This window comes from Mytilus edulis, chromosome 3 (genome assembly GCF_963676685.1).
Source record: "Mytilus edulis chromosome 3, xbMytEdul2.2, whole genome shotgun sequence".
NCBI classification, from domain to species: domain Eukaryota; kingdom Metazoa; phylum Mollusca; class Bivalvia; order Mytilida; family Mytilidae; genus Mytilus; species Mytilus edulis.
The window spans coordinates 91,954,636-91,970,571 of NC_092346.1; the positions used below are offsets into that span (position 1 = coordinate 91,954,636).

At 30.7% G+C, this 15,936-nt stretch overlaps 1 long non-coding RNA gene across 1 annotated transcript; it reads right to left on the reverse strand.

Annotated features, from left to right (window-relative positions):
• Positions 1-4,941: 4,941 nt before the first annotated feature.
• Positions 4,942-11,644, reverse strand: LOC139514985 (uncharacterized). Its single transcript, XR_011662786.1, has 3 exons — positions 11,536-11,644; positions 7,394-7,555; positions 4,942-5,407 (listed from the first exon to the last, which is right to left on the reverse strand). It is a non-coding gene; the product is annotated as an uncharacterized lncRNA (long non-coding RNA).
• Positions 11,645-15,936: the final 4,292 nt, after the last annotated feature.

Below are 15,936 nucleotides of genomic sequence, written 5' to 3' on the forward strand. Positions count from 1 at the left end.
TAAGACATATGTTATCGGCCAACCAATTCGTCATACGGAACGTAAACATTGAGAAATATTGATTTCAATAGTTCTACCTGGCATATCTGTTCGAGGATTTTTTATGTAATGATCACATTCTTGTTTTTGACGTCTTTATAATGTTATCATAGATGAGCTTAACGTATCAATTGAGATATGTAAAGGCCAGATGGTTCATGTATGTCCCTGCTAAGAAATGAAAGGTTTATATTTGAGAAATGAAATTATGACGTTTTCCATAAACTATAGCTTTGAAGATTCAATATTAAAGAAAAAATCAATATATGGAGCAGACCTTCGAAAGTATCTCAAATTGACAGAAATGATTGAGATGCAGAAACGCAAACACATATGGGTTATAAAATGACAAAACGTGATTAAAATATCTGAAAGGGAAGTTTAAAACCTTTTCTAGAACATTTGTCTTTTTTACGATGAATTTGATTGACGACTGCCTCAATTCGTACTTCATTTGGCCTTTTTAACATTTTTTTATTCGAGCGTCACTGATGAGTCTTCTGTTGACGAATCGCACATCTAGCGTACATATAAAATTTTAATCCTGATATTTTTTATGAGTTTATAAATAACAGCCTTACAAAAGCTCACATGGACTCCTTATGGTTGTATGGGGTATTTTAACAAACAAAGGGCATGACTTTCGAAAAGATGACATCAGTCATCGTTTTTATCGTCGTCCTCCTCCAATATTGCTTGTTGAGTTAAATAATTTCTACAACCATCAGACCCTTCACATGAACTAATATTGGTAAACGCGGATTTATGTTGGTTGCATACACAGTTGTTATTGCAAGCTGTTTTCCCTTGTCCGTTTACGTACAAACAAGGTCTTGAAGGAAATCTACTGACATAGGTCCCTCAAAGAAAACCGAGAGCAAACCGTTTTTTCCCAGAGTCTTTAGAAAGTATGATCACGGGTTTAGCAATATGAGAGTTTATCCAAACTTGCGTTTGAAGCATTGCATGTGGGATGTGCTGTAAAAACGTGTTTTCACATGGGGGAATTTTTTCCAAGACTGGCATCCTTTGTGTCGACAAACTCCACCATTAGCTTGTTTAGATCCTCATGAAGATACCTGAACTTTCCCTTCGGATCACACAATGAGGCAATAAATGCACTTCCAATGTTAACGGCGATTCCTAATCTCCAGTTTGAAAACTTTTTGAATTTTTGTCCTCAATGCTCTTCAACTTTATACTTGTTTGGCTTTCTAACTAATTTGATCTGAGCGTCACTTGTGAGTCTTATGTAGACGAAACGTGCGTCTGGCGTATCAAGTTATAAGCCTGATACCTTTGATAAATATTATCATCACTTGGAAGATTGAAAAAAGAGCAAATTTCCTCTTCAAGGAGATACATTATATCACATTTACAACAATTCCACATGGTACCATCGTCATGGAACAAGCTGAAGGTATTGGACCAATAGAATAAGCAATATCCTGACTACAGTCTCATTCTCACGAACATTACCAAGAACTAGAGCACGACGAACTATTTTTACTGGGTATATGTGCCTTAACACAGTCATCTGATTTACACTTTTGAGGTCTTGATTGTATTAGGAGGAGACCTCGACATAGGGCTGTAGAAGACATAGGTTTCAGACTTATAAGACTCACAAAAGATTTACCCATCTGGTTGCCACGTTAAAGAGATTTAAGAAAAGAAGAATGAACATTTATTGAGGCTTTCATTTCTGTAGAAATACTAGTATTTATCAATGGCTAAGGATGATCGGCAACGTTAAATGGATAGCTCATATTTGATTGCATATACCCTAAAAATAGAGAGACAATCTTCTTGTCTAGTGTCATTGCCGTTGGCTTGATTTCTTCGTGTTCCATTTCTGCATCTGTGGCTAATCCTGATATTAATCTCATTTCAGAACTAAAATGCGCAAGGATGTGTCTTATAAGCATCCGAAGTACAGCGATTTTTTCCTTGTCAGTCCTATATGATGCCTCTACAACCTTTAGAATCTTTAATGATAGTTTTCTCTGTAGTCATATCACTCCAGATACTATTTAAGGCTCCATGTTTATGTCTGATTGAAAACACACCTGACAGATTTTACCGTTTCGGACAGATTCAACATATCTGGTGCCCACCTAGCATAGTTCGTCCGATTGGTAATGAAAAAAGCATCGCAACATTGCAGCTACCATTTATAAATGTAAAATCCACTCATTCCGTTCAGCCCTAATTTTCTGTAACAATATCTCAACTGCACGAAGAAACATACCCAAAAATGCAAAGGTTGGTGATAGTTTACAAGAGTGTATTCTGAATTCTTCAAACAATGGCAACAGATGTTCTTCAAAATTACAAAAAAACTGTGCAATACTTTCAGAGCTTTTGGGTGTTTCAGCAAATGAACTGTGACATACATTTGGTTCAATATAAATTAACGATTTTCGTCTTCACACCAATTCAAAAATGCTTTTAAATTAAACAAAAGAGCAATGAGAGCTAGCCTCATATACCAAAGTTCATCCTCGAACACGTCTGGAATAGACCATTTTACATTTGGACAACAGCATACAATTAATTGTCAAATGTTTGTACAGCATATTGTTGATCAGCACGTTTTGACATATCTAAACATTGTTTCATAGTTGTAAATATTATTGCCATGTCGAGGCTTAGCATCTATAACCGGAGCATAGGCTACAGACGAAATTTCAGAATTAGCCTTTTGTAAGAAACGGTCCAAAATGGAACAATGTTTTCAATGCTTTCTGCAAAAAATGAAATCGAATCTAAGTTTTGTCTCGGAAAAATTGTCGCAGAAACACCATAGATATATCTCGGTTTTCGATGAAACAAGACACAATCTTACCATAAACATTAAAATAATGAGGAGGTCCATACCGTTCTGTTTGCTTGTCGAAAGATAAAAATGTCATAAGATTGGTATTCGAATCATTCAATATCAAAGATCTTTATAGTCCCCTTTAATTTATGGAACTCATGTGGGCGTTTGATGATTCGTTTTTATACTGAAATACAACTCTAGCCATGGAGTAAAATGTATTTTTACCATCGATTGTTTCAGCATTTAAGTCAATTGCAATATTTCTGCTCCCTCCTGTATAATACGACCAACTTTTCTAAATACAACAATACCAATAGGTACATAGAACATGTCTTGGTTTCTGTTTATTTCCAAATTTGCTAAACTAGTCCGATATCTACGTACTTCAGAATAGAATCCACAAAAACCATGAGAGTTTGGATTTTCAAAAAAATAGAGCCAAACTCATGGTGTAATTGTAATGCCAAAGCAAGATGAAATGGGGTTAACAGGTTTATGTTGAAAGCAAGTATGCATTCTGTTATTGCCAGGGGTTTTTGTCGACAGGAAGTTTAGAAACATTACTACAATATTTCAATCAGCATCAGAATAACGAGGAAGTCCATATCATATTCATTGAACTATAAAGCAAAGTTTAAAATTTCATTAAAGTTAATTTATAAGAAATATTGACTTGTAATGACTTCGAAACTTTACAATAGGAAGTTTTAAAACATTTTAATTCGGAAAATCATGAAGTTATCAATGTAATTTAAAGAGTATGTCCGGTAAGGGCCGATTTTGGCCTCAATTTTCAAGTTCATTTAACAAAAGATTTTAGACACTTTATAAACACTCAAGTGTCTATTTCAATTGATTCGGTTAGTTTATGTGAAAGATTTTAACTGATTTAGTCATTAAAATGCTCGGATTCAAGCTTAAATATGAAAAATCTAACAAATATGCCAAAAAAACGTCACTTTTCAAATGGTTTTTGTAGGAAATGAAATTGGTTGCATCCGTGTTCATCCTCAACCTTTATATATATTATGTATTATCATCAAATACAACTTGCATTTCAATATTATGAATGCACACGAATGCGGCCACTTTCATTTCAGACGGAAACCGTCTAAAATTTAACTAAAATGCTAAAATTGTGAAGATTTCAGTAATTAAGCATGACTTATTGATGCTACTACCCGATATATGTGCATTATATTGTCAAAAACAGTCCATATTTATGTAGCAGAAGCATTCTTCTTTCCATTAAATAGCTTAAAGATTACATTTTCACAATTTTGTAAAACTGCTATATTTTGGGGCCAATAAGGGGTCTTACTAAACCTACTCCTTTACAAATGTTTTAACCACTTCTTTAAAATAATACAGAGTGAAAATGGACAAAATTTAGAAAACAATAAGGAATTCTAGTTTTACATTACGAATAAACAATCAAACTCTGTATAAAATGCAAAATCATACATGTATGTCAAAAGAAAAAAAAATGTAACAAATTTTTTTTTCCCATCTTGAAATTTGAAAAAAAAAAATCCAAATATCTTTTTCTTTCCATTTTATAAAAAAACTGCACCGCATGAAATGTCTACGACCGGGCAAAAAAGTTAGCTTAAGATATTGGCTTTGCAAAAAAATCATTATTAGCCTGCAGGTATCCCGTCCATTAAAGTCGTATAATAAGCACCTTTTTCTTGATCTGTCACTCCACTAGTACCTTTGATAACTATTCAAGTTTTTTTTATCATTTAAAACATAAAAATATGCGTCTATGTTTTCGATTTTTATAGAAAATGATATGTTTAAAAAATCGATTTATTCGACTTTTTAATTGAGTATAGAGAAAAGTTGTGTAAATAGATATGATTAGAAATGATACAACTCTCCATCAATGATACGATTGTAAAAAACCCTTTATTAGTCAAAATGCGGTCATTAACACGGGGTCTTGGTTCACACCGAACAGCAAGCTATAAAGGGACCCGAAAATCACGAGTTTAAAACAATTAATTCAAACTTGAAAACCAACGGTCTAGTCTATATAACACTTTTATTATGAACCATCTCAACTAAAGCATAAAGATATTTTCATATTAACACAAAAATATAAAGATTGCAATTTAAGATATTTTAATTGATTTATACTATCAAAAAATCCATATCTCATCACAATTTTTCTGAAAGCCATCATTAAAATTAATGTTCAAAGACTGATGGCAAGAACTTCCGAAAGTTTTAACGTCTTACAACTTGAAGACACGGCTTTATATCGTTTTTGATACATATTTTGTTAAGGTTGATGTATCCAGTGTCAGTATTTGTTTTTTTTATCATCCTGTTTAATACTAAAGAAGAAAAGAACAGACTTCTATGTGGACATTTATTCCTTGGATACAAATGAAACGTTATTGTTTTGTTTGTTTTGTTAAAACACGAAGTTTGACGATTTTGAGATTAGTTGTCCGACATGTTCTTCACTGAAGCAAAAATTTTACATCCATATTTAATGCAAACAACCCGTTTTGATATCATTTTGTAGTCTTCAATCTGCAATTAAAAAAGAAAAAACCATTTAAAAAATCATTGTCATAACAAGTAATTATATGAAGTTTTTTTTATTTAACAAACGTACAAAATTTATACTGAACTTGAAATCAAAGTGTAACACCGTTAATTGAAAGTAGAAAAATTACTATTCATCCACCCCAAGTGGGATTTGTTTCTATAAGGCCACACCAATTTAATTCCTAGTTCGACGGACCCGCCCGCACCTATTATTTTCAAAACATAATTTTTTTTATTTTTTTTATATTCCCACTTCCCGCATCCGGAAATGTTATCATGTCTATTTCCCGCACCGTTTTTTTGTAAATATTATAAAAAGATATCAACATTTGTTTTTTAAAATCACAGTCTAAAAGAGGGACGAAAGATACCAAAGGGACAGTCAAACTCATAAATCTAAAACAAACTGACAACGCCATGGCTAAAAATAGAAAAGACAAACAGAAAAACAATAGTACACACGACACAACATAGAAAACTAAAGAATAAACAACACGAACCCCACCAAAAACTAGGGGTGATCTCAGGTGCTCCGGAAGGGTAAGCAGACCTGTATATAACGATTTTGAACCTATAAGGACCACATCACACTGTGTAAATATCTGTGAGAATATTTGTTTCAGCATAAAAGCAATTTATCCCACGTGGGAGTGCTCTGATAAAATATATGATCATATATAACAGCGGAAATACCTGTACAGAACAAAACATTGGTTACTTTCCCTCTTACTTATATTCCCTATCAAAAAATGTTCGTTGTTAGAATAAAGTACAAAGAACTTCTGAAGGAGTTGCCTTCAACTGCAATTATATTGTATGCTGGCGAAACAAAACTATCCATAGCCGCTGCATGTTTATGCACCTGTCCTGATTGATTCAGGGGCCTGTCGTTCAGCAGTTATCGTTTGTTGATGTGGGCCATTGGTATTTTCCCGTTTGGATATATAAATTAGATAGTTGGATTTCCTGCTCGAATTGTGTACACTAATAATTTTGGGGTCCCTTATAGTTTGCTGTTTGGTGTGGATCAAAACCCTGTGTAAAAGGCCGTAATTTGACCAGTGTTTGTTATTATCAGGTTGGGAACAACCCTCCCTCAGACAAGGGGTCATTTTACTGTTGTAGAAAAGGTAATAGAAATACCAAGGATTTGTATAGTGCAAAATATAAAAATAGTATATATTTGTATACAAAAGCTTTGAAAACTTAGAAATTTTTACTCAAAAAGAGGAGAAATACATCATATTTTAAACAACTTTTCTAAACATTTTGCTACAAGAGGGGTCCACTTATTTTGAATAATATTAAACTGTTAAAGTAAATGTGTTATATTAACATGGTTTAAGTGCAGGAATATTGGAAAATTCTTGGACATGTTTAAACCATTTAATACAAGATAGATATATAGTTATTTGGGAATATATGAACCCTTTTGTACTAACAAGTGTTTTTACAAAGAAATAAAAATGTTCTAAACCTGATTATCATGATTATGACTTAGATGGAGAATTGTCTCATTGTCAGTCACACATACATAGACCAGATTTAATTATACAATTATTTCTTGGTGAACAGGGAAAAAATACTTCATAAATCAAAGAATTGTCAAAGTACAAGTGATAAATCAAGTTTTAATATTGTTAAAACCTACTATTTTATATTTACAAAAAAAATTATAATCGCTCGCCTTCACTTTTCAAGCTTCGCCTCAAAAATTTGCAAATTGAAATTTTTTAATTAAAATTTTCAAATCGCTCGCTCGCCCCAATTTTTGAAGTCCAAAAATCCGTAGAACAAGAAATTAAATTGGTGTGGCCTAATGCTCTTTATATACTCGTAGAAGTTTCAATTTGTGACAAATGTATTTTGAAGACAGCTTAATTTATCTTCGAAGAAAAAAAAACCCACCAGATTCCGATGTTACATGTGTGTATAATGGATTTTCCAATTGAAAAATATAATGTTTACCATTTGCCGTTCTTCATTCACAATACTGTTTTCAGCCTGGTCATATTCATGATTTGAATTTGTGCGCATAAAATATTTGAGTTTGAAGGGAGGTAATTCATCAAACGTTGAAAAATCACTACGTCTTTCGTTATCAATCATGCTCTGCAAGTTCTCTAAAAACTGAAATGAAAAAATTAACGTAAGATTTACACTATATCTGTGAACAGTATAGTAAAAGTGTACAAACTATATCAATGACCGATTACTTGTTATAGAATAAAACAGAATAGAATATATTTTAATTCCAAAGGACTTACCATCAAGGGGCAAAGTGCATATACATATTTTATAATATAAAGTTACAATTACAAATACAATTAAGGATTTCAGCAAAACAGATACATGTATTAATCATTACCATATCTAAGGAGTGATTTGATTACATACTTTAATTATCAGGTCAAATAACAAATCTCTATCTGAGAGAATGATGGACCTTCTATAAGAAAATGAAGTTTATCTCCCACTTTGTGTAAAATCTTTATACATTAATGTTTTAAACTGACAAAATGTTCCTAATTGTCCTTGGCTATCAAGGTATAAGCATTCTCCCAAGATTTAACAACTATACGTTTAACAACTAAGTAAACATTTTCTGAATTTATATTTAATAAAATTAACATAGTTACGAGGCAGATAAAAAATGATGTGAATTTGGTGTCTATACCATAAAATATGACTATCATTATCTTAATCTTTTGAGGTCTGTAACATTTTCATACAATAAAGAGTCCTCTAAAATGATAATAAGGAACTTTCTCTTAAGAGTTTTCCTCGGAGTTCAGTATTTTTGCAATATTACTTTTTTCTAACAACTGTAGTATATCAGGGGGCAAATATTTAGTTTAAAATGATTGGGCTGGTTGATCATATGCTAAGCATGAATTTAAATCATGGTTAAAGATGAAATTAAATTTATCAAATTTTATTCACAGAAGTCTTTATGTGAGTTCATTCATTAAGGAGAATGATACTTTATAGTTTGTTAATAAATATAGCTAGCCCACCAACATATCTACCGTTACAAGAAATGGTGATGGAAATAGTCGACAACAGGCCTAGAGTTTTATTTATAACCCTAAATATGTGCGGGTGTTATAAGATATGTGTGTTTCCGCTAGGACTGATATTATTTGTTTTCTTTCCTTAACCTGTTTTTTTGAATTTCAATTAAACACTGCTATAGCATAACTATTTTATCTTCTAAAGCTGTTGTTAGAGTTTTTGTAACTACAAAGAGTCTTTATTAAAATCGTTACAATTTTGTCAAAATCTTTGACGCCGTTGTCTTCTAGATTATATAATGAAATAGCTGACTGTACCAAAGTTTTAAATGTAAAGTCACATACTTGTGTTTACTGAACTAATGTTTTTGATTATTGAGATTCCTTTACACTTGTTTTATATGAAGATTTTATCATGTCAGAATGCTTTACAATTTGGTTTTGTATATTTTTTTTAGTTCAGGGTCTTTTGATACATTTGAGCAATAAAAGAAAATCAGTCGCTTAAATGATTGGTAAATAATTCCATGCTCTTCAATTAAACCTTTAGGAAAATATATGGTGATCATAAACTAGGTTAGATTTTCTTTTGCTGTACAGTCCCCATTGTCCTAATTTTTTCACACTTCAGTCATAGTGCTTTTGAGCTTTAATTTACTTGATGGTCATGATTATTATTCTTTTTTTCTGTAATTTGGAGCAATTTTTGGAGAAGAAAACAGTCAAATCGTACAATAGCTTTGGTTTCCTGTAGATTTGAATGTTAAAGAATTTAAGAACAAAATATAATGATAAATTCATGATAGAGAGTTTAATACGATTCATGAATCTTGTATTTTTTTCTCGGTGGTCAGTGGCATAAAACTAGCAGGATTTATAACATATAGTTTTTAAATAAATATTAATAGATGTAGATCAACAAAATTGAAAAACTAAGTGTCCAATTCCCTGAGGATTTCCTTAAATTGATTTAACACTACGAAAGTGAAGAAAGTTCGCAAAAGGGATAATTCAATAATCGAAGACAAACGAATAAAATCAAGGCCAATAATAAAAAAAACCGACCAAAAAAAGAAAAACGATAAAACAAAGGCAAGATGGAAAAAAAACACAGACAAAACCTAATAATTAAGTAATACGAACTGAACCAAAACAATTGTTGTAATTCTAAAAGTTATGGAAGATAAGCAAATTTACAATACTATAGTCGATGCAATATAAAGATTGATAAATGAAGACAAGGCTTTCGGAAAATTATTTGAAGCTTTAATACCATAAGATCATATAAATAAATAAATATATCTATATATACATATATCGTCTAAACATCTACCCAACAATGTTAGATCTGTAAATTTACTTTCGCAAATTTTGTGTTCTTTCCTCGCAGGGATTCGAACTCATGCTACTGAGATATATCGTGACACCAAGTCGCCTTGCACTGTATTCGACATGCTAGACCACTCGGCCACCTAGGCTTCACAATAATAAAGCTTTCGGTGGCCGGATGCTACCTTTCCTAGTTATTTAATTTAGCGTCGTAATTCAGTACATAATATATTAAGGCATAAAGATGGAATTGCTACAGATCAGCTGAAATATCTATTGTAAAGGATCCTACAAATTAATGCAAAATACAGTCACAGAAATAGTTACTAGTATATATATGATTTATAATTTTTTTTTATTTTGAAATGATAAAATTATTAATTACATTTTTTTTAAAACGTTTAATAAAATAAAGATAAACAGTTTGCCTGTATTGTAACATTTTTTCCACGGGTTTGCATACAACTAATTATTTCAAACATAAGTATCAATACATTTTGATGTTTTCTATATGACATTGCCTTATATTTATGTTGGTTGGTTACTCTTTGTAATAATTAACCTTCTAGATCTTTGTATTACAAAACATAAAAAGAACTAAATAACAAAATTGCTGTAAAACGATGTGGTTCTGTCCTTTGGTATATCAATCCGTCCACAAATTATGTATCACCTCGAGCTGAGAAAACAAAAATGAAGCTTATAACATTTTTATTTTACCTTATTGCGCAAGTAAGCAATTTTGTAAATGGTAAATTCTTGTAAATAAGGCATCACTGAAAGCGGATTTTGAATTGGAAAAACCGCTATTTTAATTAATGTCCGCCACTACTGGTCATGACAGACGTTCTTGTTAATTTTGACATCATCAACTAGAATATTGAATACAACAATGCAATAGTTCTTAATTGTTTTTTTAGTTTTAGTGTTGTAAAATCTCAGATATAGTGTCGCAGACTTCAAGAGATTGATCAGGTAAAATAAAAACAACTTCAAATAACTACAAATTGACATTTCAAAAGAAGTATATATATATCCATGTATAGTAATTTACAAATCTAAAATTCATTGATTAATTAGATTTAAGTGACTAAAAATTCAATTTGCAGATTCAATTTCATAATTATGAAATAACATTTGTCATAAAAAGTCGCATATTATTTTTTTTTTTACCAATTTATTGCTCGCCTTTAACTTTCTTCTATCCACATACTACACTAAGAGGCCGGAATATGATCTCCAAATGACGAGTGTGATTTTTTGACAATTTATAATTTCATATATTTGAGAGAAAAAATACACATATTATATGTTTCAAAACTTGCATGCTGAGGCTAAATTGGATATTTATATTTCTTTAGATCAATATAAAAAGTTTACTATAAAACCGCGGATTCAAAAACTAATAAAGATTTGATCTAACTTTAAAGAAAGACTAAAAAATAACCTTTTATAACTGTTGTTGTCGTTTTATCACTTATTATGATTACAATCATTACCCACGTTTGTATATAATACATTGTGGTCTTTCAAATACTTAGGCCTCGAACTAACTTAATATACACGTACTGTCAAAATGCTCATCGGGTACAGTAAATTTGTACTGTTAAAATTATTATAACATATATATAGGAAGATATGGTATGAGTGTCTTATTTATCTTCAATTTTGTTCTGATAAGATTGCTTGTACAAAAATTTTGGCAAATCATTATGGATTATTTTAGGATTTTAAAGAAATATAATTTGAAAAAACAAAAGTACTTACAGTATATCCACAAGCATTGCCAAGGAGTATAATCACAGTAACAAAACAAAACGCGTCTTGAGCCAGTGATCTCATACTGAATTTTACAACAAAAAGTGTTAAATTAAACTATTTAATTTAATTGACTGAACGTTCGATATTTTCGTTTTGGCATTTTATAATAAGACTCCCATGTGGGTTATATGAGCGGTATGTGCTTTCATTTAATATATTAGTTTATCCTTTGCTTATGCTCAAACGGGAAGATCGGGTTATGCAAAAATCAATATATTTAGGGGTAAATAATTTTACTCATAAATGCAATTCAATAAATACTTAAGCAGATAATTTGATTTGTAGGACAACATGTCTTTGAATATTGAAAAAGAATGTTAAAAAATATATTTTTTACATGAAATTACCTATTTGAACCTCACATTTTCCACGAACTAAATAATTTGAATGTGTGACAAGTTCATGCTTCATAACAGAGCCATGCATCAAGTAAGAGACAAATGTTGAAAAAAGTCCGGCAATTCAGGTTGTTTATTAGTTTTGATAACTATTTCTTGCATAATTGATCATATACATTCTGATGGATTGATCTGATGGGAGATGTTCATTAAATGTTCCTGTATAAGAACTAAATATTAATGTTCATTAACGTTTCACTGGTGCTTTGATATTTTACAAAACTATGTATTAATTGAAAAGATGTCAATATGCAATATTTTACTGCTAAATATATTATGTGTTTTGCTCGTAATAAAACTGATTGTAGTCGGCTTAATAACATTTTAATTTTTGAAAGTAACAATTCATTAAAATTACGAATTTCTTTAGTATTTTAAAAACTTATGATGATATTTATACAAGGAGAATTTCATCAAAGTAAGTAAAAAGAATATTTTCAATGACTAGTAATGTTTTCCTTCTTTTACCTCAATTTTTACCGAATTTGCAGTGTGTTCTTTATAAAAATGAAATCTTCTAAAAAGAAAGATGACATAAGTTCGGTAATATATGAGGAAAGACGCGACAAGGTTTGGAAAATAATTAAAAAGGCTACGAGTACCCTATTGGAACTTTGTGACTTTTGTCATTTTCCATGTTGTTTTATCCAATATAAATTTCATTTGTAAAAGGCTTAATAATACATAGAAAGCACGGTGTTGCCGAGCATTATTACCCTGATTTGAGCCGAGTACAAATAAAATTATACTTCGAGACAATGTATGCTTATTCGTTATTTAATGCACCGCCTGCCACTGTTCTGAATAGAATAATTAGGGTAAAACCATAATTTTTTTTTAATTTGAAGAAAACGACGTGGACATTCCGTTGCCCTGTCCTTTTACTGACATGATATAAAACTCAGTAACGCAATAACCGGTCAGTGTATATCACAAACAGTTATTCCGTCAATACATTTGACTGTATGATATCTATTGGATTTTTACGTTGTGGTATTACACAACTGTCCAAAGTTAGGATAATGTTCAGTGTTTACAAATGGATTCAAATATTGATATTTGGCTTTATAACTATTTTGATCTGACAGTCACTGATGAGTCTTATGTAGACGAAACGCGCGTCTGGCTTTTAAATTATAAGTCTGGTATCTTTTGATAACTATTTACATCCCTGGGTCGATGCCACTGCTGGTGGACATTTCGGTGCCGAGGTAACACCATCCCAATTGTCAACAATCCTATGTTGACATTTATATCAATTATATGGTTATTTTTATAAATTTCCTGTTCACATAAGTATGAATTTTTCGAAATACTAAGGATTTTCTTCTCCCAAGCATAAAATACCTTAGCCGTATTTGGCACAACTTTTAGGAATTTTGGGTCCTCAATGCTCTTCAAAGTTGTACTTGTTTGGTTTTATATCTATTCTGATCTGAGCGTCACTGATGAGTCGCACGTCTGGCGTATAAATTATAAGCCTTGCACCTTTGATAACTATTCAAACCTCAATATTCATTATGTACCTGTCCCTATCAAGGAGCTTGTAATCCATTGGTTCAAATTGGATGCTGTCTGCCATAATTATTTTTAAATATATTGTTGTAGAATTTTGGTTTTCTCTTCGAGATTTACATTTTGTCACCCATAATAAAATTAAAATGTAAGCCTTTAATTAATCGGTTTGAATGGATGGATATCTCATTGGTAAAGATACAATAAATCGTCACTGGTATTAGTATAAATTATGTATTATACCTACAAGTAAAAAATACTTATTTCATTTCACAAAATAAATGTATTTAGATAGTTTCCTGGTTTTAGAGCGTTTCATGGTCATATAATTTAAAAAGAAAGGTTCGTTATCAGTCTATTTCTTAGTCTTTAGTTTTGATTTTATTTTAGCTTTTAAATATTTCAATTAAACTAAAGATTTCATATTTCACATAAAAAGATAGCGAGTTGACTGAAAGGCAGAGTAGAATTAGTCTGACGGTTATTTAAAAGGGCAGTTATACCAAACATTTATTAAACAGTTCGTGTCCTTGAAGGTACTTTTAATCGCTTAAACAAAACCTTTATAAAAGAGGAGCGAAAGATACCAGAGGGACAGATAAACTAATAGAACGAACGTAAACTGACAACGCTATGGCTAAATAAGAAAAAAGCAAGCAGAAATATAACAGTAAACAATACACAATATAGAAAACTAAAGAATAAGCAACAAAAACACCACAAAAGAATGGCAATAAGAATACGTATATAAACCTATGAAGAAGGACAAAATATAAATAAATACACGTCTAAATCTAAAATTTTATGTTTTTAAGATTTAGTTATAACGGATTTTATTTGCGATGGAAAACTTTTAATGTTTTAGGATTTTGCAATTAATTTTTATTAATTTAATATTTCAAATTAAAATTTCTGCGATTTGTTATAACATATAAAAATAAAATGATGCGGTATGATTTTCAATTAGACAACTCTCCACAAGAGACCAAATGACACAGAAATTAACAACTTTAGGTTGAAGACTGAATACAATTAACCAATCATCTTAGATGTCGAAACTTTATGAAAACAATTTGGTATACCAAGTTTGTAAGAATTATAATTGAGCATTGGCGTAACATGATCACTAACCATTACAACCATTCAATTAATCATTCTAAAAAAACCACATAAGAAAAATTTAAACAATGGTTTTAAGTTAAATAAAAAAAATGATGATCTTTACATGTTCCCTATTAAACAACTTTTTATTTTTTGCAATAAATATGAGTTTTATTAATGGATGCTACTAGTTAAAAGTCAGAACATTACTACTTTTTCTAAAGATAGATAAATAATCAGCGCGTATACCCATTGTTTGAGTCTTATTGTAATTTGTCCTTTATCACAATATTGCGTATAATATGTTTCAGTAATTTTGATCAAAGTTTCTTTCATCTATACCTAGAATCATTAATATTAATATGAGGTAGGTGTTACCTACAAAAGAGGACAACGACTGTTTAAATAATTATTCAAATACTGTCTTTTGCGAATTTAAAACTAAAGTGAAATGTACTATGAGGTCATACATAATTTTTACTATTAAACATCGATATGTAGTATTGAATTAATTATTTGTGTATTTCTCTGTCCTGAATGTTCTTGCACTTATGTGTACTGTATTCCTGCGATGTAATGGTGTCATTTTAAAAGTGTTATATTTAATATGACCATAAAAGTGCGAGGTTTGGCTACCAAAAAAACCAGGTTCAACCAACCATCTTTCTTAAAATGTCCTGTACCAAGTCAGGAAAATGGCAGTTCGTTTCTGTGTGTGTTGCATTGTCCTTTGTTTGTGTTCACTTCAGTGTTTCTGTTGTTTCGTTGTTTTCCTCTTGTCTTTGATGTGTTTCCCGCATGTGTAACCCGGATTTGTGTTTGTCTCAATCGATTGATAACATTCGCACAGCGGTTTACTACTGTTTCCTTTACATATGAAATGAAGATATAAAAATATTCTCCATTATTTGTAAAAACTTTTGAGATAATCTACATCATTTGCATCATAACTGATGGCCTTAACAATATATAACTTCTGAACAAATTAAAAATAAAAAAAACATATCCAGCATAGTTTATGTTTAAAGTTAACTGAAATACAGAATGTTATGTCGGTTTTGTTGTTAGAAATTTTATTCATAACGTCATTTCAATAAAAACAGAGAAATGTTATATTCATGCTAGTGTTTGGTTCATATTAAAGCATAATTAACCTAAAATTTAATCATTTATATCTTAATCGACACAGACATTTCGGATTTGTGGACGTATTTTCCCTTTCGACATAAATACATAACTTTTTTGTTTTAAAAGATAAACAAAAAGCTGTTTTTGTTAAGTTATTTGTAAATTATGTTTTATATCAATGTCCTTTAAATTTGTGCAATTTGCT